A 14,649-nucleotide genomic window follows, 5' to 3' on the forward strand; every position below is an offset into this window, starting at 1 on the left:
ACATTTCACATTTCTCTGCGATAAATGCTTCTTATACAGCTGCTTCGTGCAGGATGTGGCAGTGGTGTTTGAGCTGGAGTTTTTAGTGTTTTTTTCCTTTCCAGCAGGAGCTGCTCACATTACATGTGACAGCGGGCCGGGGCACAAGAACGCATAGCTGCGAGCTATGTCATGCAGCGTGTTTGAAACTCCCCCGGGGGAAGCTTGCTGCTCACTGTTCCTGTTTGAACCGGACTACAAATAATGCAGGTCTGTCTGTCCGTGTACATGGCTTACAGACACAACTCTCGGGCGAATGTGCAAATACCTTTGCAGTTGTTCCATGTCTCTGTGTGGAAGTCACCCCCGGTACTTCTGGTAGAAAGTAGAAAACACAACTCAAAGTAAAGGCATGCCAAGGCCTCTTCCAACCTGTCACAAGACACCTGATAGGTGTGGCACGTATTTATGCAAAATACTGTTTTAATTAATGTCATATTAAGGAGCGTGCAGAAATCACGCGTCCGGCCAAACACCCTAGACTTTAAAATGGAAAGTACACACTTTATCTTAAAAGTCCGCTCTGGGAAAAGATGCACTTCTCTTCATGGCAGGACGTCATCAGCAGCTGGTGAGCTGTATAGCGCTTTATGCCACCGCAAGAGCGCCTCAGATCTCTGCAAAATATGTTGCTGTTGTGCCATCCTCACACTCATTTTTTAAGTTTCATAACACGTTTCCTGTCTTATTAGTTAATAATTTATTTTCTGGTAACTTTCCAATTCTTGAACATATATAGTTTTAACTCAGCTATTATCAGATATGCACGGGAAAACACGTACCAACAAGCTGTGATATAATGCAATCCCAAAGGTGGCTTCCTGCCCTTCATGCCCATTCTCTGAGTTAAGTTGTTGACATACTTTCTTAATTAAACGGAGCTTAAGCTCGTGCTTGGCTGGGGAGAGGTTAACTCGGAGTCGTTTGCCTTTTCTTGTGAGCAGACACGTTTGCGGTGCGCTGATTGAGGTTCCTGTCTCTGGTGCCAGTGTAATTATTGGACCGGCCGCAAGTTCTCGGCTTCTTTCTTGCTGCTTCCCAACAGAGCGCCTTTTGTATCCCCTGAACAATGACAGGAGCCTCCCATTGGCTGACGTCCGCCGGCCAGGGCCTCGTGGACACTGCGGCCGGTTTCCGCTTCCTGCTATGATTGTTGTGTGCAGACAGAAGAGGGCATGCAGCTGAGGGGAAGCTCGGCTGCGACCAGCATCCATAACTTCCATTTTAGGATGGCTCATCTCCGAGCAGCTGAAGGAAAAACACACCCGATAAGAGTGTTTTGTCTAGACTTCTTTTTTTCCAGACAGATGAAAGACAGTTATCCGCATTAGCTAATGTTCAGGGATGTTCTTTCATGTGTCAGGGAAGCAAGCAGCATGCAGGCCTTTTGTGAACATGTAAAAGATCAACACATACTTGTGGCTCAGAATCATAACTCACTGGCCCTATAGGGAACATATGGAGCAATTGTGTCATGCCAAAGATGGTAAAACCCAGTAACAACATTGCTAATCCCGCCTAGGGTAGGAAGCAGGTGGGCAGACCCTCACAAAATTAGAATTAATATGTTTACACTGAAAAAGTACCCCCTTTGGTCCTGTTTGGGCGCTGACACAAATGAGCAAAAACATTGTTTCGCACAGGGGAGGCTCTCACGCATTCAAACAGATAAACCAGAGTACCATATGAGGAAAGACCAGTTCCTGGCTCTTCTTCTGAACCAGGTCGTAACTTAAGCAGTGATGTAACAGGGACTAAAACCCTACTTCGTATACTGCTGTGATGTCTGGCCTCAAAGTTTCAAAGGATGCTACATTAGCATGCCTACAGGCGCACTATGCTTTCTTGGCCATAGTCTGCAACCACTGTGAGACATGGGCAGTGATCTGGGGGGTTTTCTTGTCTATTAGGGCGTTGTGTTGAGCAAGATATGTAAACTTTTTTGTTGTTGCCACAAGTGAATATTTTAGAGGTTTTGTACTGCTTTATATTGTAGACAAAATGTGAACTTTTAAAACTATTCTGTTCACTCAGTGTAGGACCCCCTTTGAAATACTATTAAAATTATTGAACTATGAATTTGATGCCCATTAAAAGTAGTTTCTGAGCTATCAATTACAGATACCAACACGTGTTTGCTTTTTTGGATTCACATAACGTGGGACACAGGGAAAACTATAAACTATAAAAAATACTTTTTAAACTAAATGTCTCTCCAAGGCAGTTACACAACTGTGATCTTTTTGGATAGAACTGCCATACAATCTTTCACACAGATGGTGAAGTTTTTGCTTCGTTAGCTAAAGCCAAAAGCGCTTCAGGTGACCGTTTACCTTAATTATGGTCATTTGAGTGGTTAAAAAATGATGATGGGTGAATCGCTCGCATTTACAAATTCAAGTGCACCTCGTTGGTATCTATTTATATATTTTGAAGAGGTTTTGATGGTTGCGCACCAGGTCAATTCAAGCTTTGTTCAGTGTATGGAGATCATCTTGGTGCTGGATCCCACCTGCTCACACACCTGGGAGTACAACACAGACATGGAAAGGGACTTAAAGTCACAACAGGCCTTGACCATTTGGACAGTCGCAATGCCTAAGTAGGCTGTCACACTCATCATCCATTATACCTCTCTCTTTCTTCCACCACCCTACACTTCCTGGCCTTTTATCTCAATCTTGCTGTTTTTTTTTCATCCATGCTTTCTTCTTTTTGTTGCTTGTGTTTAAAGGCACCTCATTATAGTCAAAAATCTACTCTGATGTTCCCTCTCCACTAACCCTCACTTTGCTATCCCTCGCCAAGCACACTGAGGTAGCCGACATAATTGGCAAATTCTGTGCTACGCAAAAATACATACCATAGTAACAAGAAGCATCATGTGGGCCATTCTATAGAAAGGAGTGGGACCAGCTCATCTCTAGCAGAGAGTTTAGTTTTGTAAGCAGTCAGCTTTAGATTCAAGAGGTCCCTAATTATTTTGATCAGTTGCTTCTCTGATTTTTCAGTGTTGGCTGCTGTCATCAGCACTGGTACAACAAAGGCCGTGGCCTATCAAGACCCATTGTTGCTTTTGCTCATTGAGTTTGCAGATTCTGAGCTGGAAAGGCAGTGCAATGACTTTCCACTCTAGAAGCGGAAAGCAACAAATCCACAATACCCTTGTGTTTCCAAAGAATGTTCACAAACCCTTCCGTCATGGCGTATAATGTTGGGTTGAGTGTAAGCCATTATGTTTTTCTGCTCTGAAATTCACTGAGAAAAATGTATCTGACGTTGGTGGATGCTGATGAGCTGAAATGAGATGTCTGCAGGTCTAAAAATGGCCACACAGAAGCCTTGTCTGTTTGGGAGTTCAAAGCCCTTCCGCTGTTAAAAGGGGAGATAGTTCCTGCAGTAAAAAAAACGCTTTGCAAAACACAGTCGCCAGGAAATGTGACTATTTTCAGACATGCATTCTCCATCATGTCATTATCAGTGCAATTTGTGTTCTTTTTTGCTGGTATTGAAAACTTTGAGGCAGATTCCCCAAAGCATATATTTTTTTGGGCTGAACGGAAATGTTTGTGAGTGTAAATCTCGCTCTTGTTTTAGAAGTGTGTACCTGGCAATGAGACCCCTGTAGCCCTCCATTTAGCATTGTGTGATAAATCAATAGGTGATACTGAGAGGCAGTAATTAAATACCACCCAGTACCTCCTGATTTATGACTTTCATGTGGGCATTGGGGCTCAGCCCACAGTATTTCACCACTGTGCAGTTCTGCATTTTTCAGCGCATGCCGTCATCATCAGCATCTTTCTGTGGCGGGGCTTCAGTCTTTGCATGCCAGGATGTGGTTGTACCTTGTTACTGATGCAGTAATACAGCATTACTGAGCTGTAAAGCTGATAGATTGTAATATGTATGGTGGTTGGGTTACAATGCATGTTTACAACTTGTGCAGGACTCCTAATGAGCACTTTATTATTTTCCTTCACCACTTGTAAAAAAATTGATACTTGTAAATTACTTGCAAGCGCTTGAATGTACCCTCTGTTGGAAGAAACTCCCTGGTCTTCATTCAGCATTCCTAGGCTAACTATGGATGAACAGTGATGTCCATCCTACGTCTTGGTAGACGTCCCTCATGACAAAGATCCATGTCCAAAGCTCACAAAAGCATAATGGACATTTAACTCTCTTTGCCCTCCTGCCCAGCTGCCACTCCCAGCGAATTCGAACTCTCAGCACTTTCCAGAACACATAGACTGGTTCTTCTTCCTGCTCCAGAGCCCTACCAGTCTCTCAGTGGTGAGTGATCCAATCTTCGAAGCCCCCAAACGGAATGCTACTCCACCTCCAGGCCCTGGGCTAGCTTCTTTCTCCTCTTCCCTGCAGTAGCTGCAGAAACAGCTTGCCGGTACCACCAATATCCCCTTAAAGCTCTCGCCTAAAGTTGTTTTTTTTGTTACCCCATTTGCATCACACATGATGCACGTGTAGTGGATACAGGGGGTTTGCAATGATCTTAAATCCCTCCCCTTGCCTTCACCAATCGTGGATGTCACTGGTAGGTCTTCACATTTGGGCAGGTCAAGCATCACCGATACCATTGTCTTTTTACCAAGGGAATGGACTCAATGTTGTTTTTTAAGGAACCCGATGTGTTTTCAGTTTTTTTTTAAGTTGCCCATTCTGCCTCAGCATTAGACAAGCAGGGAGAGTCGCGCTTACTGACATTCTCTGATATGCTTTTTCTTTTCAACTGAAAAACATCCGATGCCTCCTTACCAGCCCGATGATTCCAACTGGGGGCGGGTACTGAACACAATGGTGGAACAAGAGGGTGGCGGTCCTGGTTTCCTCTATAAATTTGGTGCGCCAACATTTTACAAAAAGGTGCGTCTAAAGGTACTGAAACATGCACTTTCAGTATGGTCTAGAGTTAAGGGGAGATGGGGCATAAAGTATTATTCAGACCTCGCCCCAATCTGGGACTCCCCGGGTTTGCTGTCATGTTTTGACGATAGTCTCTCTCTCCCTATTAGGAGAGCAGGGATAACAATATAGTCAGATATAGTAACATCAGAGGGGGTTCTCCCATGGGAGGTTTTGAGATTGAAGATCGGGGACTCCTCTAGATTCAAGTATATTCAGATCTGCTCCTGGTTCTCCGCTGAGAGAGAGAACATGGGTGGGAACTGGGATATTGAGTCTGCTCTTCAACCCCCAAGTCCAATCAAGAAGGAAGCGGGACTCTGGTATAGAAAAATGCTGTTGGAGGAGGAATTGGAGGCCCCCCCAATGTATCAAATCTGGAATTCCTCTAGGCTGGAAGATGCATCAGCTGCTCTTTATGACACATCTCTCCATATCTTGTACAAATATGTTAGATCAGCCTCCCTGAAGAAAAATCATTTTTTTACCATTAACAGGCTTTATAACACGCCAAAAAAGATTGCGAAGTTTGTGAATGCCCCCGTCTTGTTCAAGATGTGGATTAGTCGAAGCAGATGACATACATGTTTTCTATGACTGCCCTATTCTGGGTCCTTTCTGGTCTATGGTGGAGAAGGCCCTGGAGGGCATTTTTAAGGCACAAGTGAGCTTGAATATAGCTAGAGTTTTTTTGGGCTGGACACTGATCTTGTTAGTTTATTAAGGGGGGCACAAGTGGCGTTATTTCGTAGTCTTATTTTAATTGCACGCAGAGAGATATGTAAATTATGGAAGGATGCTAGCCCACCTCTGTATGAAAGCTGGCTACGGGCGGCACTTAGTACTGCACGTTTAGAATCTGGATTGGCACAAAATGTAAATAGCACGGTGTGGGATCCCTTGTTGGAATGGGGAAGAGAAATGAGGCTGGTCTAAGGCCCTGCCAGTCCTATGATTACACCATGCCTCGGAATAAAGGAGCAAGGCGGGCCAGCCCAGGCTAATGCAAGAACGTCAGTCCCGGGCGCCCACAACGGAATGGGTTGAGAAAGTTTATTTGCACAGCTTTTGGTGGAATGAGGACTTAAAAAAAAAAAAAAAAACAGACAAGCAGGTAGAGTTAATTAAGCGAGTGCCATGCATTGAAGGATGTGAATGGAGCATCCAGGGGTAGCCTGCCAAACCCACATTGGTAATCACACCCTGAATAAAGAGACCATTGTTGTGGGCTACTGCTGTGTTTTATGTTTTTTGTTCCCTAAGTTTAAAATATTTGTGTCCCAGAGAACCGCACGCTCTGTGAATAAAATCTGCACTGAGGGACTGCATGGCACAACTAGTCTACACACATTTGTGCACATCTTGGCACATTACAGCAATACCTACTGGCTTTGCCAGTGCTTGTTTCACATACAGTATACTGTAGCACATTACATCAGGTTTAGCCTACTGAGGGGCCTTTTAGCCCTCAGGAAGAAGGTCAAATGCAGACAGCCTCCAAGTATGTCCTTGGCCAGTTTCACTCTGTGACCTTCATGAGAGATACCTTGCAGGTGTGAGATTAGAGAGCTGTTTCCAGGAAAAAGACAGATCATTAAGTAGTCAGTCAGTCAGTCAATTTTCTTTATTCGATTATTTAAAATCATAAAAGAGCAAGCATTTTGCATATCCTGGTTACAGTACATTTCATTGAAGCACAGATAACAATTTATCAAATTTGAAACATTCAATCAATATTATAAAACAGATAAGCCACGATGCAACATACATAAATATCTAAAAAAGCTAAAAAAAGAAGGGTTTATTAAGCACAATTCATTTGAGAAATAAGGAAGAGAGGAAATTCATTTGTCAAAGATAAAGTGCCTGTGCCTTGTGCGGTGCTTATTTTTACGTGCGCCTGCAACCAGAAAACTAGCCACTGAAAAAGCTACATTTACATTGGGGAGGAGCTGCAAGAACAACAGGGCTGGTTTAACCTGGATGAAGCCCTGGTGGCGTAAAATAGGGAGCAAATAACTTTTCCTGAGCTCAGTGTAATGTCCGCAGAACATAATAAAATGCATCGTATCCTGTGTCGAGAAGTGATCACAGTCGCATGGATCGGCATCCTCGGGTCGCGACCAAGATTTGAAGTTGCCTAGTACAAAATGAATTAAATCGAAGCGAAATCTCGTTAAGAGAAAGCGGTGATAGGAATTTGTGGTAAAGAGGAGATAAGGTTCCATTCCTGGGGCTAAGGAGAGCGTGCAATGTTTCCTTACCATAGTCTTTTTTAGCTCTACTTCTTCCCTTTCCATGGCGTATAAATTTGTCAGGGTGTTTTTAACTAGTTTTATATCGCCATAAGTTATTCCTTCTGGAGAACAAAAAAGCTCCGGACGACCTGCCAGGGTAAGCTGCATTTTAACGTATCTCAACCAGGGAATGTGGAGGGCTCTATCCAGGGCTAAGCAATCTTTTAGGATGGTGTGATTTAAAGTTAGCTCCTGATTGAGCCATGTTTTTATCCAACCAATCACTGGAGCTAGTTTTAATAAGTCTGAGATATAGCCCACACCTAGCTCTGTGTGTATTGCAAAGGTCGAAGTTGATTGGGGGACAGAGAGCAAGGATCTCAAAAATTTATTCTCTACGATCTGTATTTTAGCTGGGCTGGTATATCCCCAGATTACCGAGCCATACTGGGCAACTGACAAACATTTGGAATTATAAACTTTAATGATGCTTTCCATTGGGCGAGCACCCAGCTTTTTGGCAAAACCCAGCAGCCCTGCGGCCGCTCTAGCGACAGCGCTACTTTTGGCCAAAAGCTGAGGGCCCCAAGTACCCCTATCGTCAAAAGTGACACCTAAGTATGGGAAGGAGGAAACTCTCTTTACCTCCTTTCCTGCACAGGAGAAAGTTAGTGACTTTTTTTTCCTTCCTGCGGGGCCAGCAATCATTACATGTGATTTGTCTGTGTTAATTTTCATGTCCAAAGATGACATAAAAGTCCCGAAGGATGCAAGAAGTTTATTTAGCGCGACTCCGGAGCGTGCCAGGAGGACAGCGTCATCCGCGTACAGGAGTACAGGAATCTTTGTCTCCCCCGCACGCGGAATATCGCTGTGGGCTGTTATCATTACTGCCTCTAGGTCGTTGATATATAAGGTGAAGAGGAGGGGAGCAAGTATACACCCTTGCCTAACCCCCCTCTCCGACTTAAAGTGACACGTGCATCTTCCGTCCTGAGTAACTCTGACCGAGGTCAGAAGGTCCTTATGTAACTCGGCCAGGTATTCGACCAAAGGGGGGTCGAGACCCATGGCCAGGAGGATCCGCCACAGCTTTGCCCTGTTGACCAGGTCAAAAGCCGATGACAGATCCATAAAGGCCATGTATAAGGACCCCTCCCTGCCGACTACATACTTATTTAGAATTAATTCTAAATTTAGGCACTGATCTAACGTTCCTCTCTTGGATCTAAAACCATATTGTGCATTAGATAAAATACCCCTACTTTCTAAAATAAGGGTCAGTCTTGATAATAGGACTCTGCCCATAATCTTTACACTAGAATCAATAAGGGAAATTGGCCTATATCATTAAGTAGAAACTGGGCAGTAATTCAAAGAACCGAGTTATGCTGGGGCCCTTTAAAGAGAATTGGAAAACTTCCAAATTCAATAGAATTATTTCTCGACTCTCACCTTTGCCAGTGATCCACGCGCCCACGAAAGCCCTTCAACTTTCTTAATTGTAAACAATATCTATAATCTAAAAGCGTTACATTTTCCCCCCTTCCTTGTCTTTGTAGTTTGGTATATTTCAGGCTCCTCCTTATCTCTGTTGGAGCTAGATTTCGGCATGTACCTCTTCTGTTGCAGTCGTTTCTTCTCAACAAAAGCCCTTTCTACCTGGTGCACATATCTGTCTTCAGCAGGGGGGCATTCCCAGAAGACCAGAGAGTTCCCTTGAAGGAACCCTTTGTTGGGTGAGCAGGTACCCTCCAGACTGGCACAGACCCACGCTGCTGCCCATCGGGGAGTGATGACGGCGCGGGGGTTGTGCTGTTGCCTCTTCGTGCAGTCCTGCGGGACGTTCACTCACACATGTGAGGTATACATGGGGACCCCTCACCGATAGTATTCAGCGCTGTCCTTTATCAACGAGCACCACGCAGTGGACTTACATTCCCCGGGGGCCCAAGCCTCTTGCTCATAACCAGTTGTGTGTATTGGCAGGAACTTGATCTCACTTTTTAGCATTTAATAATTAAAAAAACCATTATGGCAAAAAATAGCACAAAATGCCATTGTATGTAAATCAGAGCTGGCCTTCAAGTACTGATTAAGAAATAGCGCTGCGGTTTTGTTTCAGTGGTATATTATTGATGCATAACTTGGCCCGGTGGCGACAAATGAAAATGGCCGCGCTGAGCTGGGTCTCTGGCATGTAGTGCACTCCTGGCGTTTATCTGGAGTGCCTAGAGGACATGGGTACACTCACTCGCAAACATTTCCCCAGGGGCCAACATGTTTGCTCTGTGATGTGAGAGAGGGCCTTGATGCCAGCAGGGTGGTGGTAGGTGGGGGATGGGTAGGGTGGTGCTTGCTTGGGGGGAGGTGGTATGTTAGGTACAGATGAAGCAAAACCTATATATCTAGAGCTGGATTGCACAATGTGAAACCAGAAAACCTGGGATTAATCATGGCTTCCCCACTATACCAAATTGTGTGATCCTAGGTATTCTTTTGTATTTCACTTTCCCTCCTTTTTTCTTCTCCATTATTATTACATATAGGGTTACATCAAAATGCTTGACTTCGGGATGTGCTCTGTACACAACCTTCTGCTGTGGTTGATTTAATAAATTGTATTGTTGTTCATGTAGAATAGGAACCCCGGCCACCCAGAAGGGGCACAAAACATCTGACGGGCCTCTTAGTTCACTATCTGGATAATTGTCAGGGTGTGGGGAAGAATGTGTTTCTAAATTCATATTTAAAAACGATGGCTTTTAAAATTATACTTCTCAACGCACTGATATAATCTCATGTACTAGGGAGAAACGGTTCTGCATGTTGATGCATTTTAAAGATACGATCATATTTCTACATGTTTGTTGCAGGAAGTCTTTAAAAATCGAGGTGTTCCTAACGTTAAGTGGTTCGAGACACCTTAGTTACCACCTTTCTTTAACTTCGCTTAACCTCTAACTAAATGCTTCCCTCTATAGTTTGCGTTATTTAATGTTAATGCTGAGGCGAGTGAACAGCCCAGCCATGCTGTTGACCAGGGGGCAGCTTGTGTGGGTCAGGAGGCCGCATGCGGCCCCCGGGCCGTACTTTGAGCATCACTGGATATGCAGGTGTGGTGGTGTGCTGCCATCACCGGAGTGCCCGGGTGGCTGAGGAGTAGCCCGCCTTCAATGGCGAAAGGCTGGCTACAAAAGGGCCCTGCCCTGTATAAATATTGGGCAGGCCAGAGCAGGTGCACGGATTCCTCGTACTTTAGCTCATCATGACTTCCCTGGTAGGAGCGTGCACGAGGATAAGGTGCGTGTTCACTTCCGCGCACACAGGCTTCGGGGCGCTTTAGAGTCACACGGCCCGTCCAGGGCAATGCAGGCTGTGCCCGGTGAACACTCTTTAAACACCGCACCTTCCCCATTCTCTTGCCTTTCTGCGGATGCCACGTGCACTCACCTGGCGGCACTCTCACCGGAAGCAATTCTGGACCACACCCGGAAATGGGAAGTGTAGCTATGGCGACAGTGGCACGGCCTTTTATTATTTTCTCAGATGGTTTTCCTTAAAAAATAGAATTCTTTCAGGTAGATTTAACTTAAAAAATAGAATTCTAACATTAAAACAATAGGGTTAAAAATAAGAATAGAATAAAAAATAAAAATAAAAATATCTGATCACGTTTCAAAGAGGTCCGCATTCTACCTGCTCTAATCTGCCTGGTGTATATATAGACCTACATTCTCCTAACACTAATATTACAGAAGGCCAGGAATGTTGTACTGTTTACAGGCCACAAACTAAAGGGATGTGATACATTTAAAAATGCAGGGCTGTGATATAGTATTAGCAGGCACCCAGCTTAAGGGGTTGTGCTATATTATCAATATGTATCAAAACTAAAGGGATGTGATACATTTGTTTAAGAACCAAACTGAAGGGATGTGATACATTTTGAAATGCCCCGAACTGAAGGGATGTGATACAGAGTTAGCAGAGACTAAACTATGCATACAGGAGACGGCCAGCTGACAGTGTATCAGAATAATGCTCTTGGTTCGAGCCTCTTTTCACTGTTTGCCTCCAGAGTTAGGTGCCTGTTGGCAGTGCATTGTTACATTTGTACCTCATTCTCAGCCGATAGCTCTGGGTTATGTTGCAAACGCCTCTTTAATCACTGAATCCGTCCATCTCCGTTTGCAGTGCGTCAGAGCTTCCTGAGGCAGTTTTAGGCAGAATGCTGTTACTTTACAACCAACCAAACAAACAGCAAAAAAAAGCAACAACCTCGTCTCTGCCATGGGCCAAAGGACAGAGTCTGGGCACTGGGACCCCCAGACTGGCACAAAGATTAGAGCAGGTCTGATCTCCCTGTGACCCACAAAGGGCTCCAGAGGGAGGTGGGGACATGATTCACCCTTATACCTGCCACATGGAGATTGTGTGAAGTGCCTGCGAGTGGCGGCTGATACCCTAAACATTTGATGGGACAACCACATGACTGACGTTGAGGGCGAGGCTGAAAATGAAAATAAAATTGAAAAATAAAGATGCACTTACCTCCACTGGCTTGCCTCTTCCGGTCTTCGAGAGTGCCTTGGCGTTCTTACTGCAGCAATGCAATTCCTCACCCAAATCCCGACGCTGCTTTCATGCGGCAGCATGAGAGCAGCGCCAGGATTGGCTGGAGCAGGCTGCCTCAACGCTCCTCGAAGCAATGGGAGTTGAGTCTGCTCTCCACCTACTTATCTGCAGAGGAGGAAGCCTGAGACTTGAACCATAGGCATTAATGCAATTACGTGACAGATCTTTTTCAGAATGGGGGAGGGGGGGCTGCCTTCAATGTTACGTCAGTGAAGTCATAGGGTTTGAGAAAAATCCAAGTGTTAAAGTGTATCAATAAGCCTTGCCCATTCAGCAGAAGAATAGTGAGTGAATACTGTTTGTGTCCAGTGGTGCACTTTGAAGGGCATTGCCCTAGATGAATGAATAAAGCTTGGTGTGTTTGGTTACAGCATTTTACATAGAGCACATTTTTCATAGAAATTGCTTCTTGAAAGAACCACCAAATTTGCATCAGTTCTGCAGCTTTACTGCTCAGCCTATGTAGTGCATTGTATTTTTTCACTTATTTATCATTTGTGCATTACACATGTAAAGTGTTGTTTGTTTTGATCGTCTATACATTGAAGGGGGGTAACAAAGGGGAGGGTGCCACATACCTGCAGGGATGTCAACCGCCAACTGTCTCCGCTTACACAGGAGAAAAAAACAATATCTAAATAGGACCATTGAAGACAATGAAGCTAGAGAAGAATTTTAAAATGAGGAAAGTCACCAAGATCACACAGGTTCACTGCAGACTCTTGTAGATCCTTTGACGGGGTACTGCTCTGCACCTTGATGAGTCTATTCAGTTCCTTTACAGACGCCACAGGGATTACGCCAGCGATGAAAGAGTCAGACATCACATTGAACCCAAAGCCCGGCAGAGACATCGGGGATTGTAAATTGTATAGACCAATAGCATTGCTTGATTTAAATTCAAAATTCGGAATAAGAGCAATTATGGGAAGATACTGTTTGGAATTATAATAATGTTCTATTTAGGGAACCGGGATACAAATATATATATCACTGACAAGTTGACATTCCACATAGGCTGAAAGAGATTTATCCTAGCCTGAAGGTGGAATGTTGGGGTTGTGTCGGCCTGAGTGGTTATTCCATACACATCTGGAGGTCATGTGCCAGGCTGAGACATTTTTGGAAAGAAGTTCTCAGTAGAATGAAGCACATAGTGAGCTTTATGTAGTGGGGTTCCCCATATAAGAGACCTCAGGGAGAAGAACTCAACACACATGGTGAAGAAACAAGAACTTTTTGGAAAGTCCAGTGCTTAATTTGTGAAAGAAAGAGTGTTGCTGCCCAAAGCTGTTCTCAGAAGCCGGTGGCCAGCGCAATTAAATGTCGGCGCGTAAATTACCAGGGCCAGTAGAATTTAATCTACTACCAGACACTCCTTGCCACTTTTTCTCATGCTTGCATGTTCCTGCTTTATATTGGGGAAGGTTCTGCCATCTTATTCTTCCTCAGTGTTTCAGATATGTGCGTTCTTCCCTCTCTTGAACTTGACAAATACCTTGTAGGGGAAAAATAAGAGCCCGTCCCCCAAAACAAGGGCCGTTTACCCCACCAGCATCCACTGGCTGAAATTGAGCCCTGGGCTAGTCACCGGTTGCCCACAGCTAAACAACTAATGGATGCAGTCTGGACACAGGCAGGCCATCCTACACTATTAAGATAACGTTCCAAGCTGTGGATAGCACCAGCGCCAGAAAAATAATGTATGACATTGAGCATCAATATAATAAGTTTAAACAGATGTGGCTTCTGCTTTCAGAACCTCATGAAAATCGAGAATGTAACCATCAGACCACAAAGACTGCGAGCCTTCAAATGTGTGGGAGAAAGACACAAAAACAGTAACAAAGGAAGAAAGCGGGGATAAAAAAGAAGGTGCAAGAGTGAGATAAAGGTTCGGCGAGTGCACGGTGGTGTAGTCATGAGGCACACGGTGGAATCAGGGTAGGCAGTCTTAGTATTCGGCACGCTGACATTCAACACTGCTGGCAGCAAGTTTCCAACGACAAGTTTGGGCCCTGAACTTAATATTGTACTCATTAATTACTGGGGATTCCTATGGATGTTGGGGAGCTCTTGTCTGGGATAATGAATGGACATTGAAAACAGTAAGCCAAACAACTGCAATACATGTCATAATTATTTGCATATTGATTCAATCACAATTGCTTACACACAAAAAAGTCTGTATTTAGAACATACTGAATTTTAACAGTTAGATGTAAATGTCTTTACCGCAATTGAAACTGGAAACAGAAGGACGCACTCCTATGAGTAGGTTCCGGTAAAGAAGGTGGTAGGTGGTTCTGTCGGGTTGGTCCCGTGAGTATGAGGAATGTGTAAACAGTCAAGAAAAGCCCTCTCCTTAGGACAAGAAAAGCGTCTCCCTTTTGCACTCTATACAATGTTCAATTCTTTATTCCACTGGTAAAAAAACACAAGCGTGTTGTTTTTGAGACCGCGTTGACCTGTTTTACCATACTCAGTTTAAAAGTCGACCGGGAATGTTACAATACAGCCCCTGAAGAAAGGCATCTGTGCCCGAAATGCATTGGGCATACAGAATTTGTATGGTTAACTTGCCCAGTAATTATGACATAATAATAACAGAGTTGATGGACATCCTAAGAAAATACTTGAAAAGTAATGGAATAAAACTAACTATTGATTACACCTGAAATTTGCAAAAGAAAGTTTTTCCCCAGTGGAATAAAGAATTGAACATTGTATAGAGTGCAAAAGGGAGACGTTCTTCTTATCCTAAGGAGAGTGCTTTTCCTGACTGTTTATCGTAATTGAGCCACTAGAATAC

At 44.1% G+C, this 14,649-nt stretch overlaps 1 protein-coding gene across 2 annotated transcripts in view; it reads left to right on the forward strand.

The window, feature by feature from the left end:
- DENND2B (DENN domain containing 2B) overlaps positions 1 to 14,649 on the forward strand; it is a 1,017,138-nt gene that overhangs the window by 315,435 nt on the left and 687,054 nt on the right. The gene's annotated exons all lie outside the window — the stretch shown is intronic.

This window comes from Lissotriton vulgaris, chromosome 2_1 (assembly GCF_964263255.1).
Source record: "Lissotriton vulgaris chromosome 2_1, aLisVul1.2, whole genome shotgun sequence".
Lineage (NCBI taxonomy): Eukaryota > Metazoa > Chordata > Amphibia > Caudata > Salamandridae > Lissotriton > Lissotriton vulgaris.